Source organism: Polyodon spathula, chromosome 6 (assembly GCF_017654505.1).
Source record: "Polyodon spathula isolate WHYD16114869_AA chromosome 6, ASM1765450v1, whole genome shotgun sequence".
NCBI lineage: Eukaryota > Metazoa > Chordata > Actinopteri > Acipenseriformes > Polyodontidae > Polyodon > Polyodon spathula.
Window position 1 is genome coordinate 2825557 of NC_054539.1, and position 20795 is coordinate 2846351.

Genomic DNA, 20795 nt, shown 5'->3' on the forward strand with positions numbered 1-20795 from the left:
TTTGTTTTCAGTGTAGGTTGCTTAGACATCAGATAATTGGTCAATTGGGAAGGTTTAGTATGTAAACTTTTTTTTTCATCTTTATATTTCTGTCAACAATTTCTTTTCAAGACAGAAAAGAAGGTCACAGCAGTACTAGAAACCCAGGTACGTTTCTTGCCGTCATGTTTCAGGATCCATTTACGGACATCATCCTCTTAGCCTCCAACAAAAAACACACTCTTTTATTCTGCTCATTTCTTTCTTTCTCTGATATTATCTCTCTTATTCTTTGTAGGACAGGGAGATGGAAGTGATGCATAAGAAACATCAGTTTTCATAATTTCAGGAGCTGGCAGTGGAAGTCTTGAGGGCAAGAGAAGCTGATGTTTGAAGGAAAACGATTACTTATTGCAACCACATGGAAAGAATGTATGTAACTTTTTCCGTGCAGAAATGCATTTGTTGAAGGTGCGCAGTTTAACGAGTTTAAGAGATCTTATGCACCTTTACATATATAGGTTTGACACGTGAGTGTCGAAACGCATCGCGTGGCGTACAACCACCTGTTTATATGCTGCTTTTGTTTTTAACAATACAGTGACATAAGTTTTAATAAGTAATTTTTAGTGGTCATGTTCTTATAAATTATATAAGTGTGCAACCAAGACATCTCTACAAGGTAATATGATGTATCATTAGCTACAAGCCTTTGAAAACATTTGGTTCTTTATTGAGACTTTGTTTAATACATAAATTGCCATATATTGGTTTGCACTTTATGTTTTTTAGTTTATATCTATATATATATATATATATATATATATATATATATATATATATATATATATATATGTATAACTGATATTGACAAATATCTAACTGTATATATATATATATTATTATATATAGTACTGTATAGAGATTAGGGTGCTTATATCGAGATATATCTATAGATAAAATATATATATATATATAGATAATAATATATAGCGTTAGAGTCAATTACGTTCGTCCGTGTAGTGTGTCCGGTCATTAGGTGTGTGTCCGCCTCCCACCTGTACTTGGGTCCTGGAGAGTGCGATTTCGTATCGCGGGTATGGCGACCATTTTTTCCTCGGCCGAGGAAACGTTTCTGATACGACTTACTGAATGTTATGTAAAACAAAGAAATGTCTTAAAAGCAAATCTTAAAAAAGAGGATACAAAGAAAGAATTATGGAGACAGAATTAAGAAAAGTGGATACACTAAAAAGAGATGATCTACTAGTTTATAAAAATAGAGATAAAAGGTCAAAAGAGTCCCATTAGTAAAGACTTACTCTAAACTTTTGCCGAATATTTCTAAGAAATATTTCGAAACACTTGCAGATTCTACATAATTCAGAAACATTGAAAAAGTATTTCTTAAGGCCCCAGTTGTAGCATTCAAAAGAGAAGCTATTTTAGTTCACAGTAAACATAAAATAATAATTGACAGAATAGGTTCTACAACTACTTGCACTAGCATCAGGTGTAGAGGCTGTGATGTTGCTGGTTCTTACTAAGTGTTAGGATCTAAATTTATCCCAGCCGGTGAATGATCTTCAGGGAGGTCCATTGTGGTTTTTACACAAGGAGAATCCTCTGATTGATTTTCAAGCTCACCGAAGAGGCACTTCTAGCAGTGCTTGTCCTCGAAGATGACATTGGTTTGTTAAAGACAATCATAAGCAGTAAACTGGTGTCCTGTATTTTGTCTACATTTAACTAACTGTTCTCTGTGATACTTTAAACATTGGTATGCTAATGTTGGTTACTGATGATATTTAGAATTAAAATAACATGACCAAAGATACTTGTTAACTTGGCATGATCTTTGCAGAATGTTAATTGAAGATAATGAGCTCAATTCAATGCTGTTACTGTGTACGTCAAGCTTGCTGCACTGTAATATGTAAACACATTCTAAAACCTGGAATGGCTCAGATTGCTCTGCAAGGGGAGCTGCTCAGGCCCCAGCTGAATATGGAGCAAAATTCTGTCCTGATTAGTTGCTGTTACCCAGGAATGCTGGACTTGTAGCCAGCAGCAGTGAGATTCTCAGACAAGGCTCATAATAAAAAAACATAGCCAGCACATTGGTAAGACTGTGTACAGGTAGATTGTTTGAATGCACTGATATTCTTCATTTTAGGTCCTGGTTAAGGCTGTTCTCGTCAGTCCCCGAGTGGCTCACCTGGTAAAAGTATGGCTGCTTGGTGTGTATCACGATGTGAAGCTCATAATATGATCCATATCACGATGCAAGGCTCATGATACGGTCTGTATCGCGATACAAGGCTCATGATATGATCTGTATAGTGATACAAGGCTCATGATATGATCCGTATTGGGATACAAGGCTCATGATATGATCGGTGTCGTGATACGAGGCTCATGATGTGATCCGTATCACTATACAAGACTCATAATATGATCCGTATCGCGATACGAGGCTCGTGGTACGATATATATCATGATACAGTAAATTCAGCATGAAACATAAAAATCACACAGTTGTCTCATTTGCTTGTGCAAGTGCTTGTAATAACACTGGTAAAGCACTTTTGGTCAAATGAGCTTCACGACCTGTTTTGCTTTTGTTTCCTGTTTATTCTTTAAAACACATTTCTTTAAAACAAAATTACAAATCAGGACTCCAGATACAGTTGTTGCTTTATGAGCTAATGACTCCTCTAAATCTAATTGCTGGTGCCACTTCAGGAGTAAGTTAGTTGCTACCATATTGAACTGCTTAAAATACAACAACTTGCTGAGACACTAAAGTGATACTAAACAGTAACTTCATGTCTGGACTCACTTGTTTGTTACCTCTTTCTGCTGAATGGTTAATCTATACAGCTGATGACTGCAATGAACTTGGCATGTTTATATTTGGAATATTTTGCAATGTTGTGTCTGGAATTGTTGACGGCACCTCTAGTTGTGAACAGTAAAAGTTGGAATGGGAATAGCATACTGCAGCGCCAGTGCTCAATGTCACTGAAGTCCTGCTCTGACAGCATGGAACACAAACAGCTCTTTACATGTTAATGTTTTATTTTACAGTAAAAACAAGTTTAAATTGCAGTGAGTTGGTTCTGCTATTTACGACATTGAATAATAAATGTTTACACAACACTCTAACACGTTTTGTCACCGTCACAACTGTTGCATGACACTGGCGTTCCCGTATTCTGCTGGTGTTAATACAGCACTTATTTGCACTTACAAGCATTTGTATTTGATGAAATTGTTATTGTTATTAGTGTATTGTTACTGTCCTTCTCGCACTTCAGTTTATTAAAAACATGTGATGTTTTCCACTCCCATTTGCCATGCTGCTAGTGGACTTGACAGAAACACCCATAACACAGTGATTGGTAGATGAGGCTCCTAGAGTACATGATGATAAGTAACATTATCTAATTATCAGTGTAAGAACAAATTAGTGCATGCTCATGTTGATGTTAGCATGGTTCACCCTAAGTGTGTTCTGTTCAAATCAGAGGACTCCAAGGGAAGTAAACCTCTTCCTCTTTTTTATGCCCTTCATTATCGATTCTATAGTTCTTGTTTGTAATGATTCTTCATATCTTGCAGTTAGTGGGTGTAACCAATCCTTGTGTATCAGTGAACCGTGATGCTTTCTTTACAGTACAGTACTGTTCACTTTTATATAGCTCTCTTCGTGCAGAGCATCCCAGGCCACTTTACAATAAAAACAAAAAAAAAAGCCATTGGCCAACCAATCCAGCTCAAAAATAAGATAATTCAAACAATGTTTTTAAATTTGATTTAAAAGATTCGCTTGTACCAGAATTCCTGTGACTTGGAACGGAGTTCCAAAGGCCCTTTACATGATATATCATTTTGTAATTGAGGTATGAATCGTTTGTATTGTGATACTGTAAGATTTTACAGGCTACCTTGAACAGAGTCCCTGGCACTGCCTGAGAGCACACCCCGTGCTATTTGAATAATGATACATGCTTCCAGTACTTCACTGTGTGGGGTATAGGCTCATCAGCTTTGTCCAATGAAAGACAATGGGCTTTTACTGCTTGTGGTTCTCTTCTCAGACAATAAAATAGGCCAAGGCTGCAAAACCGTAACACTAAAACATGTTGCTAGGAAACTGCTCACTGATTTTGAAAGGTTCCAGCCCAAACTGCAGCCTCTGTGTCAGGTAAATAATATAATACTAGTGGGCCTATATGAGAATAGTCGAGAAGTGGTTATTCAGTTGTGTTTTAATGTGTTTCAAAATAATGTGTTTTAATTCAAATGAGGGGGTTAGTTATCGTGAGAGTTGTGTTGGTCTGGGATGAAAAAGAGAGAGAGGAAAAAAGTCTTATTCTAATAGTACCACTTACTAATATTGTATGCCATATGTAATGATGTTTTGTAATAAAGGTTAGATTTTTGTTTTTTTCGGTGCATATTCCCAAATACAGGAACATATTACTTGTCTTTAACAGAAACCTTTATTTTATTTTTTTTTTGCTGACTTGGGTTCATGAAACATCAGGAAACTAAAGGTTTCAAAAGCCAACCTAATGTGATACATTTCACTTTACTTTTCACTCCTGATCAGCTGCATTAACATTGCTTGCAGTTTCAGCACAATAAGGACCTAATGTTGGCAACTCATTCCTGATAGAGCATCACCTGTAGTAAGTCTTATTGGACCAAGGGGGGTTGACATGAAATAAAGATTGTAACCAGTTAGCTTCTTTTGTTTGGATCCTCTTCAAACTCAAATGAATGCCCCTTTATATAAAGAGTAAAGTTGTACTACGGCAAATAGCCTCCGAGTTGCATACCATTCCTTGATATAGTTTAGGAATGATTACCCTGGAACACTGGTATTCTACACGCGTCTCAGTACTCACTGCATAGCAACCTATTACAAAGCCATGGGCCATATTGGCAACCATCAAAGAAGATTCAAATCAGGGTTGGGGTCAATTGCTGTTTTTCAATTCCAGTTCCTTTTTAAAATGAATTTCCAATTCCCATTCCCCTTTTAATGAATTCCAACACATCATGGATCAAATTGACTATATACTGTTCAAACGAGCTTCTTGCAGTGGCAACAAATTACTTGAATTGAAGTCACAGTTAGTCATTTAAATTGGCTTCAAATGAAAGAAGTTGAACAATCATAACAATTATATCTCTAAACTGTTCATTCCAATTCCTTCAAAGGAATCGGAATGGGGAATTGATTTTGAAAAGGAATTGGAATTGAAAAGCAGGGGTTGCCCCCAACCCTGCTTCAGATAATTACCTGATGTTACCTTAATGCTAGTTCTGTAACTGCACTGTTTGTTTTACCAAAATGACTGCAAACCCAGTTCAATGGTAAATGCTTTGAGAATATTGCCCTTTGTCTTGTGTGACTCCGCTCGGCGGTAAATGCTTTGTCAATATTGCCCTGTGTCTTGTGTGATGTAGGTTTTCACTGCTGTGTGCTCTCTTTGTTTATGTCTGCTCCTGCTTTCCAGATCTTATTACCCGAGGGAACAGAAGACCTTGATTTAAAAAGTCAGAAAAACAGAAATAATAGTGACTTAGTGTTTTTTGTTTTTTATATATAATTTAACAGCATTTGATTATACAGTGTCAGCCCTGCAGTTATTCTTACTCATGAATGAATGAATGAAACCCAACCTGTCTCCTGATCTGCAGACCTCCCCGAACAACACCACCGGATCTTTACATTTAAACAAATGTAAAACCCCCCAGGGGCAGGGACTGGTGAACCAGTGGATCAGACAGCCCCTCATGGACAAGAACTGCATTGAGGAGAGATCAGTTCTGCTCCGGGCTTTACTCACCTTCACCCTCCGCAGTCACAGAGCCACATTTCACACAGTGGGGAACATGGGGGTGTATGGACTGGGGAAGAGTTCACTGAATCAATGGATTCATGATAATAAAAAACTGGAATGATGCAGCACGTTCCTGTATCTGATGACTCAGAGAGATGAAAGTACAGTCACGTTTTCATTTGATCCAGCAGTGAAGCACCCACGTTATGATCAGTACGATTCTATTAACCCATTTCTATTATTGTTCAAGTAGTGCCCAATATAGCAGCTGTCCCCAACCGCAGGTCCAGCACACCAATATGACATGAACCTTCACTGTGGTAGCCACCACTTACTCTACGCATTACATCGTTGACTGAAGAGTTCATGAATTTTGCACGTGCCTATGTAAACTATGTCTGTTCAGTTGAAGATTGTTTTTCATGTTTGTTTCCTATCCTCATGGTTTACTACATAGAAAATGGTTGTTATTGAATACACCTTGCTTGTGATCTCTTGGTTAATTCCATTCACACCAGTGATTGCATGTTTGAAGCCTGGAGGCTCTGTGGCTGTAAATTTAAATCTTCTTTATATGCTAGTATCACAATTTTCAGTTGCTCAAAGGTGTCTTCACAGTAGTGAGACAGTTCTATTCGTCCAATTTCAAATATAAAATGTGGGGTTTTTTTTTGGTGAGGTTGCTGTCTTTTGAAGACAAAACCCTCCTTGTTATTGTTCTTGGTGTTTGTGTGCAGTTGGCAGAGGTTCAGTCTGCAAGCCAATCACAGCCCAACACTAAGATGGTACTTGACAAGTTTGGTGAGATTTAGTTTTGCTTACAATACATTAAGGATGGAAATAAGACTCCCATTGCATAGCACTTTGAGCCATTGACTTTAATTACACACCTGAGCTTGATGCCTATACATTGTGAAACTGTTACACAACACAAGACTGAAATCAGATTTTAATAAAATCAATACATATATAGGATATCCTGATATGTGTTGCAGAGTGTGGCCTTGGTAAACTCTGTTTATGAATATGTTACACATGCATATATACTTTTGCATATCCCCTCATTGTATTGCACACTGTAGAAAGTAGTTGGAATTGAATTTATTTTCCCACTGATTAAGTGTACCCTGTGGTTTTATGCAGTGCCAGGTTTTGAGTCAATGAAAGTACACCTGGTGTCTCTGGCATGATTGTGTATGAGAATTGAGAGATTGCTGTGTTGCAGAGCACAAATAGGCTTTGCTTCTGAGGGTAGTTGTGCTGTTGATCAGCCCGATGCGTACCATCTCCTCCAGGCACTGTCCTACAGCAGCAGTCTTACACATCCTAGACATAGCTTCAGTTAATCAAGACACAACTTTGGTTTAAGACAACAGTGGTGACTCATGAACGGTGCAGAGTGAGATTAATGCAGAGTGTGTGTTGGAATGCAGCAGAAACTGCATTCGTTACAAGGAGAAAGGCCACTCCCTCTACACTGGACAACCAACATTTGTTTTGTTATATAATTTATTTTGTTAAATAACAGGGATCAAAATATTCACCTTTGCATTTATATCAACACGCTAACAAAATTATAATATGGTAGCGTTGTAGGTGATGTTTAATAGAGAACCAGACGAGGCTGTTTGGTCCTTGAACACGTCTCTGGTTTATTTAAATCAGATCCGTACACATAACTTAACAACAGGAAGAGTCACCATATTCAGCCTCCCTCCCGCTCCCCCAGACTTAACTAAACAGTCCCTCCATCTCTCCACAGGCTTGGCAAATCGAATATCGCTGAACCAATACCCCAAACATTTCACATAACAATTCTTACATTTACTCCCCACATTTCCCATAGCAATTATTACAGTATTATTGGAGGCCAGAAAATTATCTGTTTTATTAGAAATATTTTTATTTTCGAGGTTGCGTGTAATGTGTGTGTGTGTGCACACGCAATGTTATAAACCTATGGTGGACGGTGCTGCGCTTGTTGGCTCGTAGTTGTTGTCATATGGGATTTACAGTTTACTGGGAGAGCCTTCGGTGCATTTGAAATGTAAAGGAAGAAATCCATACCCACGGCTTCAGATAGTGTGTTGTTGAGCTATATATACAATACTAGCTGGTAATACCAGGACATGTGTTTCTGTGCTGAAATCAGCTCTGGTATGCTGATTGAATAGAATAAAATGAAATGTCCAATAATTACCTGCATCTTGTCCCTATTGTACCACCTATTTTAACTCGAAAGCACAAAGCAGCAAAGATGCTGGAGCGACTCACCTGGGCGTAGTTTGTTTACATTGTACTAGAGCAGATTATTTGTGTGCATGCAAAACCAATGGGATTTAAACAAATCTACCATCCCTGATAGTTGTCCTTATAGTGATCTCTCTAAATTGAACAGCGTTGCTTATTTAAACTCTACTTGGCGAGAAATTGAAACAACCTGTAATTTCTTAGTTTTGCGGTGTTGCCTGTAGTTTTAATTAACAACAAACCATAATGCTAGCTAGTAATCGCTTATGATTCATACAGCATTGGTTGGCAACAAGTTATAATTATTCTGCTAGTTGCTGGCTTAAATACAACTTGGAGGAAACGTGAGTGTTTTCAACAGGTTTGTTTTAAAGCTTCCAGGAGTTGTGGTTTTCCAGTCAAAGATGATCTCTGTGAATGTGCTTTGACCTGTTTACTGGACAGCACTGGTATTTTTTAAAAGTTGTTCATTCGAAAAGGGAAAGCAGATTGAGAAATGTCTGTGCCTCCTGACTCCCGCATTGCACTCAAGACACACTGCACCTCTGCTGAACAGCGCTTTTCTTTGAAAATGGGGTTCTCTTTTAACTTCTTTCTCCGGGTTAGTCTTTATTTTTAGGCTGGAAGTTGCCCAGCAGTCTTTTCCTCTGGAAAAGTTAGAATCTTAGTTGGTGAGATTCACATGGAGGGCAGGTGACAGATAGGAAGCTGGGTACAATGAGTGAGTCCTTGACACCAGTTAAAAACATTTCTGTGATTAGTTATGCCATTCAATTTATCTTTCAACCTGGTAAATTAATCCACAGTAACCAATACCTTCAAATGAAATATTTTTATTAAAAACAAACAAACAAACAAAAAAAAAAAACAGCAACAATTGCCTTTTATTATCCACACCAAATGCTGCAGTAGTACTGATATACTGTACGAGGGATGCTAATAAGACTCCTGTTGCAGAGCAGTTTCACCCATTCCAGGTTTTACTACAAGCTTGATTAGCCACAGTGTCTATTAACCAGGGTGTGGTTCTGATTAACATTGGAGCAGAGAACCTGAAATAACACTGGGTGTGTGGATGATGATGATGATGATGGGAGGGGGATGATATATTTCCCTACCTATCTGATTTCTGTGATGGCTTGTGGCTATTCAAAATTGTTGTTGTTCTTCAACCGAGGCTAATGAGTCATTGAAGGTAGGCTTGCATTGGTTCTCTGAGAGCACATCGGAATGCCCTGAGGCTGTTAGCACCATGGCAACAGCAGAGTAGACTTTCCAACTGAAACCTGTTGACACTTGTTTTTATACCCCAGCTTTCTCCCTTTGAATTCTGGGTAGGGCGGTTTCTGTTTGGGTTTTCCACATGGGACCGGCCTGACATGGAGTAAGCTTTCTGGGAAGAACTCTTCATGAACAAAGACAAACAGAAGTCAGAACTGACTGTCCATCTGGCTATCTCCTTTTATAGGAAAGAAACAGGGCAATGTTGAATTTTGGAGCCGTCTATTAATGTGAGTTACAAGTGTTAAGCTTAATTAGCAAAGGTGTAATCACAAATAATTTAACACTGAATAAAGTAAAAAAAAAAAAAAATAATAAAATAAAGTAGGCTGTTTAAAAGGCTTCAAATGAGTAACTCAGGAGGTTAATTTAAGAGATCATACCTACACCTTTCTTGAAAGCTTTCTAACCTTAGCAGTCAGTTTCTTTTTGGTTTTACAAAGAAGTGATGCAAGCACAGTGGCAAAAAAACAGTGTAGCAAAAGCTTTATCAGTAGCAAGGTCCTCCTCTCATGCTCAAACACAAAGAACACACTATTTGTTGGTATCCAGCTATGTGTAGAGTGATGGCCTGTGGCATAGTATTTTATACCTGTAGGCTATTTAATTCATACTTGGTATGCCCTTCATTTGATGCTTATCTACTCTTCAGCTGTAGCATTGTATTGTACTTGACACTTTGCTTGGTCACCTGGCCTTTACAATGATTCTAATAGGGGAGCTGAGATTTGAAGATGTCATCCACTGATATTTTTTATGCTGGGTTTTTTCTGTTCTAACAAGCAACACTACACAAAAGTCATGAGTCGTAGCTATGGAATATATAGCTGATATAATGAACAAATTAAATATATCTTCATGCAGCCCTAGGCAGGTCTCAAATAAAACCCAGACTATTGACAGCTATCCATTGACGGGAGTGTTTAGGGTTTTCTTGATTCTTCAAGGCAGCCCCTGGCCAGAAAGAAGTCTTGTTGACACTCCTCATCTGTGGTGTTTTGTTTATTGTTTTTTATGATCCCCCACCAAAGCGTCATTGACGTTGACGTCGGTACCCACCTTATTCAAAACCGGGCGTCATGAGCAGTTCACCTTCAAACTAGTTTTAAAACAAATTTCTTCATGGCAGGCGTGAAGTGTCATTCCCAATGCCCCCTGGCTCTGATTTCCCAGTTTCACTATATCTCCATCTTTGTCCTCAGAGATATATTAGTAGCATAGATGGTTTATTCGCACAGCTGGTTTGTCATGGTTTGACCACAGCATCTCCACCTGTGCTGGGTTCAAACAGTCGTGCTACTCAGCAGTGCAGTCGATTTGCATGAGCCCTGTCTCAACTCGCTGCTGGGACTTTTATTTTCTAAACAGATTATAGGTTTCTGAACAAGAAATGCAAATTTGAATATGAAGTGTATTGACAAAACTTCACCTTGAATACTCTGACTCCTGTTTTTCTATTTGGGTCAGCAACAGTGCAACTAAGAATTGTGAAACTATAAAAATGCATGTGAAATGTGCTTCATATTGAAATATAGATTGTACTTCTGTTACCCTGACTAAAGAAGCATTTCACCAACCTTGTGTAATAGATTTGTTGTTATTGATTGTTGGAGAGCCTGCTAGTGGTGAGTAGCAGTTGTAGAAAACAGGAAATTTGACTGATGGTTAATGCTGATGCCTTCGTCAATCCAATAGATAATCTGCCTTGATTTATTCTCAGCTAAATGGATCAGGGACAGCTTTTTATTGTGCTCAGATTTACAGACAGGATCGATTTTGATTGGAGTACTTGAATTGGGAGTTTGTAAAAGCCGTTGCCATTATTTTCAAAGAGATTGCTTAGGTAACACACAGTGCTCCACCTTTATGAGGCAGACAGATTATAAAACGATATGGTTATGGCTCCCATTGCCTGATAATGCCATTACACTAACATTTAGAATGCTCGTTATAAGACAGAACACAAATAGCACAATCTTTTAACTATGGCTCCCGACTAGAGCATTATAAAGGGAGAACGTTTATCTGAAATAAACCCTGAACTATGAGACCATATTAAAATTGGATAAATATATATTTTAATTGGATAAATATATTACCTACTTCAGGTTTTTACTGTGTGTTTAATTATGAGATTCATTAGGTAAGTTACAGATAGAAAAGGCTCTTTCCTGTATTATACAGGTGTGTGTGTGTGTGTCTCTGTGTGTGTTACAGTAAAAGTCTGAATCTGGTAAATAAGGTGGAGAATGTGTGAAATGATGAATAAATAAATTGCTTTTCTGACATTTACCGGTAAATTTTATGATTTACTGAAGCGTATTGCTAAATGTAGGTATATCATCGAAGAATGTATTTATTCCTGCATAGAAATTGTCAATTAACAAAATAATCATTAATGTTGAACAATATTTTTTCTGCATACACATTATATTACAATAATGCACAACTGAGCAATTCAACATGGTACTGAACAATATTGTGATCCACCAACATGCCGCTAGATTTGCATATAACAATTCACAATGGTATTGAAGGATATTGTACTCGAAGTATGTAGCAGTTTGATGAAGAATAACATTCTGCTAAATGCAAATTAAATCATTTAGGACCATCATTTTTTCAAGAGAATCACACTTTATATTTACTTACTGCAGCGTGGTAGACTCTTGTGGCACTTGGATTTACACAGGACTCCTGAAGCCTTAATAAATAAATAGCTATCATGTTTATTTCTGACATTTACCAGTAAATCTTAAGATTTGACAATATTCAGAATTTTACCCTAACATATACACAAACACTCCCCATATACATGATATAAAAACTTATTGCTGCCTAAAAAGTGAAATAGAGCCCTCTAGTGGTATGTTTGTATACAATGCACTGCTATCTGATCACCAAGGCTTTCTGACATTTTTTTTCAGGAATAAACATGGTGTCAATCACAGACCCATTGGCCCTCTATTGTGTTTTCAACCTTGCTGATAACTACCATCAATTTTTTTGTTTGTTTTTGTTTTCAATTGAACAAACAACGTCCTCCCCCTGTGAAGGTGTGTCTGAAATTCTTCCCCCAGGCAGGCATGCCTCTTCCACCTGCCCCCAGACACTTCACTGCGCACAGGTGGTTTGTTTATTGTTGCTGGGAAACTGCCAAGTATACCCCCAGTTCAAGCACATGTCGTTTGTGGCTTGGAACTTGGTTTCAGGAGACAAGGTTTGCATGGCCCACCAGGGGAGGCAGCAGAGTTACCTGAAACTAGGTCTCCTGCAACCAGATTTCAAGCCACTGTTCCTAAGAAAATGGCTTTGTGTTCCATCAGCTTAACCGTTTCAGTGTCATCTGGAGTATTTTGTATTGAGTAAGTACAGGTTTGATTCACAGCCACGTTTTTCCTAATACACAATGTACAGTAGGTGTCCAGAGGGAAGAATTGTAATGATAGCCACAGTGTTCTTAAATATACTTTAGTGAATGTTTTGGTTTTTTTACTAAAGTATTTGCCTTCCCTTTTATATGCTGCTGCCTTGCATTAAAACACGTCTACAGGTTATTTTTGAGAGAAAATATAAGAGGTTTGTGTAGCAAGAACAAGGCTGGTTAATGACTATGCTTAGAAGAATATGTGACCAGAGTGAGAAAAAATGAGACAGTAGTTCAGGTAATTCTAGTGTCTCTGTGGCTTTTGAAAAAAGACAAACAAAAACCTAAAATACAGCAGTGGAACGATGTGTGTGCCTTAGGAAGCCAATAAAGAGAGCGATCATGTTGTATATTACTGAAGCTCCAATTAAAGAAGCTTTCATTCTAAATTAACACTTTGACGTTTGGCTTGAGGTGCAGCTATGAGACTGACTGAGATTTTGTAGGAATACCACAACCTGATTGGTTAATCAGTAACTACCCCTCGCAAGCGGGAGGATGGGGAGGGGCTTGAAACCGGTTTCTTTTATCCCCCAAGGTGTCTCGTGACCTACTTAATGAACAGAACCCTGATTCAGTACTGGCATGCTTTATCCTCAGTACAAAGTAGTACAAAGTTTTTTTTTTTTTTTTGCTGTTGTTCACACTGCTGTACCAGAAAGCACCACACCAGTACAGGGCTGAGGACACAACACATCATAATGGTTTGTGTGAGCAGCTCCTTTTTATTGTCAGGCCCAGCCTTATCTACAGCTAGCCTGTCAAGTAGAAAAACTAAGTGATGCAAACAAGGCAATTGCTGTTTTAAATGCTTCTTTTATTGCACTGCTCTGGCTCTCCAAGAGCACACAGAACCTGAGCATTTTTTACTGGCATCTGCCTGTTTTAGTTTTTTCTTAAACTATATTGTTATGATAACTTACTCTAATTTTGTTAACTTAAAAGTTAAGTCTAAGTGTAACATGCACAGTACAGTGTGTTGTGTACTGGAGTCTCCTGAATGCATGCTATTCAGCTCCTGAGGTTAACCTCAACCTGAGACCATTGCTTCTTTATTCACCAAAATTGATGCTGTTTTTATCATGAGCACCATCTGCTGGACAGTCACTGTAGTGTTTTTTTTATTTTAATTATTTTTACACCACATATTAAATGCCATTTACCACATCCTTTATTGCCCCCTCCCCCCGTCCCCCCCAGTACTTCGAAGAGTACGTCAGACATCTTTCTCAACTCCCTTCCTGCTGGTCCAGTGAGGGTGAGTGGTTTATACAGCATGTATAGTCCTTCACTGCCTGCTTATATTTTCCAGAATGTATTTGAAATGCTCAGTTCCTACAGCAGTAGGGAGATCCTGCTTTAAAGGGGGTCTCTTGTATGGATGCACAAATGTTTTATGAATTTGCATGTGTGACTGTAAATCCTGGAGCTCCAATAATCCATTCGGATTTGGCTGAAATCCCTCCAGGCCCTCGAGGAGAGTGAACGTGTGAAATGAAAGTTCCAGTGTACGTCGCGCTGCATGTAGGTGATTTGCAGGCCCTCTGTAACCATGCGATACGAGAGTCATTACCTCCACCAGGCCCTCGAGGAGAGTGAGCGTGTGAAATGAAAGTTCCAGTGTACGTCGCGCTGCATGTAGGTGATTTGCAGGCCCTCTGTAACCATGCGATACGAGAGTCATTACCTCCACCAGGCCCTCGAGGAGAGTGAGCGTGTGAAATGAAAGTTCCAGTGTACGTCGCGCTGCATGTAGGTGATTTGCAGGCCCTCTGTAACCATGCGATACGAGAGTCATTACCTCCACCAGGCCCTCGAGGAGAGTGAGCGTGTGAAATGAAAGTTCCAGTGTACGTCGCGCTGCATGTAGGTGATTTGCAGGCCCTCTGTAACCATGCGATACGAGAGTCATTACCTCCACCAGGCCCTCGAGGAGAGTGAGCGTGTGAAATGAAAGTTCCAGGGTATGTCGCTTTGCAGGTGATTTGCAGGCTTCCTGTAACAGTATATAGGTAACAAGCTTATGTGTTTCTTATTAACTCAATGCAATGGGAGTCTTATTTCTATCCCTGTGAGGCAATGGTCTGGATGTGAAATGCATTGGGTTTGGTTGTCTCCGCTAAGCACTCAGGTGAATTAATTATTAATTAATTTTAATTTTTATATAGCGCCTTTCATAGTGGACCACCATCACAAAGCGCTTTACAAGATACAAGACTATTGTGTGTGAAGTATGCATCAGCTACAGAGTCACTAAAGACAGAGCACTGATAGGAGATTAGCAGGCATGTTCCAACAGCTTTGACTAAAGGCACCATGCTCCTCACTTATCACAAGCACTAAAAATACAGTTTCTCAATGACTCCTGTAATAATTGATAACAGACAACAGGGATCTTAAGTGTTGGGGCTGCTCCTTCTAATACAGCTGGACACTAGAAATGGAGGATGTTCATAAGAGTGATATGTCTTTCTCTGAGACATGTATATTTAAATATATTTAATGTGTGTGTTAATAAAATGTCTACGTCTTTAACATGAGGAATAGCAATAAGGAAACAAATTTGCGAGTGTGGAGTTCTTAACTTGGAGCTTCTCCACTGCATTAGGTTTTATAATATGTTGTACCAGGCTGCTGCTTCACATTGCCCCTGACCAGTATGCCTTGCTTATCTGTACTGACCCCTGGCTGTGCATCAGGACCAGAAGCAAACTTCAGTGGGGCTTTAAAAAAATGCAATGACACGATTGGGTCTTCAGCCCACCTGCTGTTAGTTAGCTCCGATCACATAGAAGCAGCATTACAAGATTTCCATTACATGAGAGTAGATGTTAAAACTTCATGCTGATTTGAACTCGGCTCTCGCCAAGATAAGCACCAACTAAGACTTTACTACTGTAGCTTTACAGTAAACGCCATCTGCATCTCCATCAATTTGCGTTTCTTTCCATCTGTTGATGTAGATATCCTTCTGCCTTTTATTGATGGCTGAAGTGTAATGCTAGCTCCAGGAATCAGCTTATTTTGCCTCCCCAGCACATCAACACACACAACAGCTGCAATGCTGACTCCGGGGATCAACAACAGTGGGGTCTCCCCAGCGCATCAGCATGACAACCGTCTGGATTGAGCTAAGTAGGGTACATCTCTGGGGTCTTCAAGTGGGCACCTTCTGTCTTCGGTGTTTTGGCGACTAGCCCACAACACCTCAAGAGGGCTCAACAGTGACTCTGACATCCCAGCATCACCCCCCTCCGTCCCCCACTCAACTTAGCCCAGCTTACTTACCCGTACATCAGCGTTGCTTTATTTCTATTGTGCTTGAGATCCCCATCCAGAATATTTCCGTCTCAACCACAGCCAGTTGCTGCTCCTTTCTGCTGTTTCAGATAAGTTCTAAACTGTGCGACACAACTCTTGGCCACTGAACCCAACATCTCTGAGAAACCGATTGTAGAGTGTGCCACAAATCCTCGACAACCCAGCTCCACTGGGTAAACTTGGGCTCTCCATCCTCGCTGTTCTGCTTCAGCAGCTAGTTGAGCATACCGAAGTTTCTTCCTCTCATACATCTCATCCACAACAGCCTTTCATGGCACTGTTAACTCTATCAGATGAACAAGGTGTTCTGATCCAGACCACAAGACAATGTCTGGTTGAAGGTTAGTGGTGGCAATCTCAGGTGGAAAAATAAGCCATTGACCAACATCTGCCAGCATCTTCCAGTCTCCAGCAGCTTACAGTTGTCCTGATCTAGCTACTCAGGTGGTAAGTTGGGAAAGTTTGGGAACCCCTGCCTTAGTGTATTGTTACACCCCTAGTGGTTACAGGATTTATTTACTCCCAAGATATTTCTCTTCAGTAATAAATTTTTTTCTCCTTGCTGTGGATATAAAGAGTTGCACTGATGACACACTTCAGAGTTTTAAAGTATATTTTAAGGTACATTTATTTATTTAATCAGGAGATTTACCTATTGAAACATGGCCTAATTTACAAGGGGGTCCTGGAAAACAAGAAAAGGGATAGTCGCAAAGTACAAACACGGTATGAAGCATGTGTGGTTCAAATGTAATTAGCAGCACACAGAGATCAGAATAAATAAGATTATTTGTTAATGAACCAGAAGCATTGGCAGTGGATCTAAGCAATTCCCAAATCCAATCTATAAAACCAGATGTAGAAAGGTTATCTGATTCCAACTTTTACTATGATGGTAGCGGTTCCACGTCTTCGGGAGTTGATATGCAAAAGATCAATTTCCTGTACGTGTTTGAAACCTTGGAACAGCCAAATTAACAGAACCCTGAGAGCATACGCTGTAGCCAATGCTAGTCCTTTCTATCAGAGCACTTGGACAGGGTTGAACTGGGGCGTTGCAAACCTTCAAACGGTACTGATGTGAAAAAGCCTGTGGTTCCTGAGTGAAAGCCAAGGAGACGCTCCCTCACTGACGCCGCTCCTCCTGTCCTTGTTTGGCTTGCAGGCTAAACCTGGTGGAGTCCTTTGTGGAAGACTCAGAGCTGCTGCAAAACTTCCAGGAGAACCTTCTGCGCCGCTTCCCTGACCTCTACCGGCTGGCCAAGAGGTTCCAGCGGGACTTCTACCGGCTCCACCAGGCCCCAATCTGGTGCTGGCACTCGAGAGATACGGCGGTAAGAGGTGTGCCAGCGCTGCTGGAGTAGTTAAAAAGCATGGCGGAAATGAAGTTCTTCAATTGATCTGAACACTGCTACTGTTATCAAAGGGTTCAAGCTTGTGATGTTCATACATCCAACAGAATTTAACTGCTATTTAGTTTATTTCTGTCTGTAAACATGAGAAAATCATGAAGGGTTAGTATTTTAATGATTCTATATGGTGGCGGTATTTGGCTCTGCTGCTCATTTTATGTAGCAATCTGCAATTATGTGGGTTGTCTTAAATTGGGAATGGTCCTGTCTCACTTGAATATTAAATCTCAGCATTAAGAACCATATCTGAAAAGAAGGAAAAATATTAGGCAAATTAATATTTGATAAAAAATGTGTCCCTGTCACAAAGACGGCCGAAGTGGGCAACGTCAGAACCAGGAAATGAATACACAAAACAGGACGGATGAATTGAAATGATGATGGCGCTTGCTTGCGTCGGTTTATTGTAAAATAAAAGGGTTTAAACAAACAGAAAACAACAGGACATGGCACTCTATGCCAAAATAAAAAGACAAACAAAAACGGACTAATACCAAACAAAAACACGGTGAGCAGATACTTTACGTTATTATTATTATTATACTTATTATTTCCTCCGTCTCCAATCATGTTCTCCACTCATCGAACACCCAACCGCCAGTATGTGAAAACGTGCCTCTATATATACTGTTGTGCTGGGATTCAATTACTTATTAATTATTCACTTGAATCCCAGCACTTGAATTAATTATGTGCAACCTCGTGCTCACATATTAACTACTACTTACTTTAAATGTACGTGAAGTGATGTACAATCCTCATGCCTAAATACAAATATACATTCCTAAACACACGTGAAACACAGACCCGTTTATATCCCATGTACCAATGTCTATACACCAACATTTAACAAACCACACGCAACATAACAGATTATATACACAGGGGCGGGCACTTTGTCACAGTCCCCCATAAAACAAATGGATCAAAATTCAGCTAAATCAGCCGAAGGAATCTATACACCTTTAACGGCTGTAACCTTGTGATGTGATGAGACAAACAGTTTTTTTAATACACTGTTTGTATTCCTAAGCTAAAGATTTCTCTGGTTTTCCATGTATCTGTTTATTTATATGGGTTTTTATGGTCTTCAGTTCCCTGTAGAAATAAAATCTTTACTGATTCATTGACTGGGTGATTACCTACGAGTGAGTTCAGCACATTCTTTTGAGAAGAGACAGAAAGCCCTGCTGCTCCAGCAAAATGTAAAAGTAGCTTTCATTTAAAAACTCCTAAAGTGGCCACATGGCCTCAGAGCTTGGCGACCACACCCTTTGTATTATTCCCTGTGCTCAATGCCAGCTTTCTCACCCCTACCTGCATTCAGTGTACAGGGATAGAAATAACCAGCTTGATTAGCCCCAGTGTGTATAAATAACCAGCTGAGGTGTGTCTTATTAAACTTGTGGTTAAACCAGGAATGGTTCAAACCGCTACACAAAGGGAATCCTTTTTTTCATCCCTGGTGTATCATTTGGCGACAAAATAAATGAGCTTATTTACGTTGTTTTGTGCTAATAAGTTCCAATAGAGCCAGTGTGCAGCACTGTTTAAATGTAAGTATCTCATTACATACACTGTAGGTATCATTGTGAATTACTGCTACTGAAAGCTGTCATGTCATCCTTCCGTTTTCTCATCTTTCAGTATAGCATATTAAGTGATGAACCCCAATGCCACAGAACTGGGCAGAGCATACAAAGTACTCCTAAAATCCTGGCAAGATCACGACCTGCATTTAAATGTGGAATTGAAAAGGAATGAACTTCCCACTGCCCCTTTTTTTCTGCAGTGCTACCTGATTATATTAGGACTGTTTTAACTCAGTGCTTCATCAAAATGACACTGTACTGCTTTATAATGTGTGAGACTGCAAAGGCTAGCACTCTGTCTTCTGCAAATAAAGACAGTACAATATCTGGATGTGCCTTTCTGTCAACCTAATTTTTTTTATAGCTTGTGTTTGAACTTTATATTATTACCAAGTAGCATTGCTTCTAGATGGTGAGTTATTGCACAGGTCTGCAGTATCCAGCCTGTTTTGAATCTGATGCAGACCTCTAATATATAAGCCTTTTGAAAAGATGATATAAAATTGCAGTGCCATGTACCCACAACATTTACTCATAAGTCTGCAGACTGTGCTGCAGTTTTCATTTGATGCAAAGTGCACTTACAGCAGGAATTCCTTGCCTTGTTTTTTAATGATGAAAATATCACTTTTTCAGCCTACTGAGGACTGGAGTATTGCAGATGTTCTCTTGTTCTATTTATATGTATTTTCCTGCAGTCATCCATAGGAATATTGTTTGTATTCTGACATATACTGTATAATATCCTCATCCGTCATGAATACCTTTTTAACTGTTTGCCCTTTGCTATTTATTTTAAATATATACTTGCTGTATAAACAGAATATTTAATTGTTTCTACCGTTTTTTATTCGCCTTTTTATTCAGCATCCTCTGTCTCCAATTAACCTAGAATCCCTCCCGGTCTCATCTTCTGTTTGTTTTTTAAGCTCCTGTTTCTATGCTCTTTTTAGTCATGGATGCTTTCGCTTACACATTGCTTTTTGAAGTTTTTCCAATAAGCGCAAACACAATAAAGGATATGTTCAATGGTTTTGTCACTAATTGGCCTTGCGCATTGATGCATGCACACAAGCAGGCCTCTGAACTTGTTGATCTTGTCAAGCTCCTCCCTGGTAAACTGAAATGGACTCCCAAGGATTTCTCAGCCTCCCAGTGCAGCTGAAGAGGAAGGCAAGCCCAGCTGATCCTCCTTGGTTTTAACAGCCACAGTGAGAACTGTTTATAAAAAAACAGACAGGTAGCAAAAGTAAAAAACAGTGTATGTGTAACAGGACAGAGGCTGGGCATGATGATCCTGCACCGTAAGACAGCGTCTTAACCACTATGCAAAAGCATTCTGCATTCATGGTTCTAAAGCTTTAACCTGATATCATCTCACCCACGGGGGACTGCTGCACACGTCCATTCATAAAGCTTTAACCTGATATCATCTCACCCACGGCTGCTGCACACGCCCATGCTTTAACCTGATATCCTCACCCACCTGCTGCACACGATTCATAAAGCTTTAACCTGATATCATCTCACCCACCACTATGCAAAAGCATTCTGCATTCATGGTTCTAAAGCTTTAACCTGATATCATCTCACCCACGGGGGACTGCTGCACACGTCCATTCATAAAGCTTTAACCTGATATCATCTCACCCACGGGGGACTGCTGCACACGCCC

General features: G+C 39.5%; 1 long non-coding RNA gene across 1 annotated transcript; it reads left to right on the forward strand.

Annotated features, from left to right (window-relative positions):
• Positions 1–10: 10 nt before the first annotated feature.
• Positions 11–20084, forward strand: LOC121316696. The gene is made up of 5 exons (XR_005950438.1): positions 11–147; positions 278–411; positions 5695–9598; positions 17282–17450; positions 19176–20084. It is a non-coding gene; the product is annotated as an uncharacterized LOC121316696 (long non-coding RNA).
• The last annotated feature ends 711 nt before the right edge of the window (positions 20085–20795 follow it).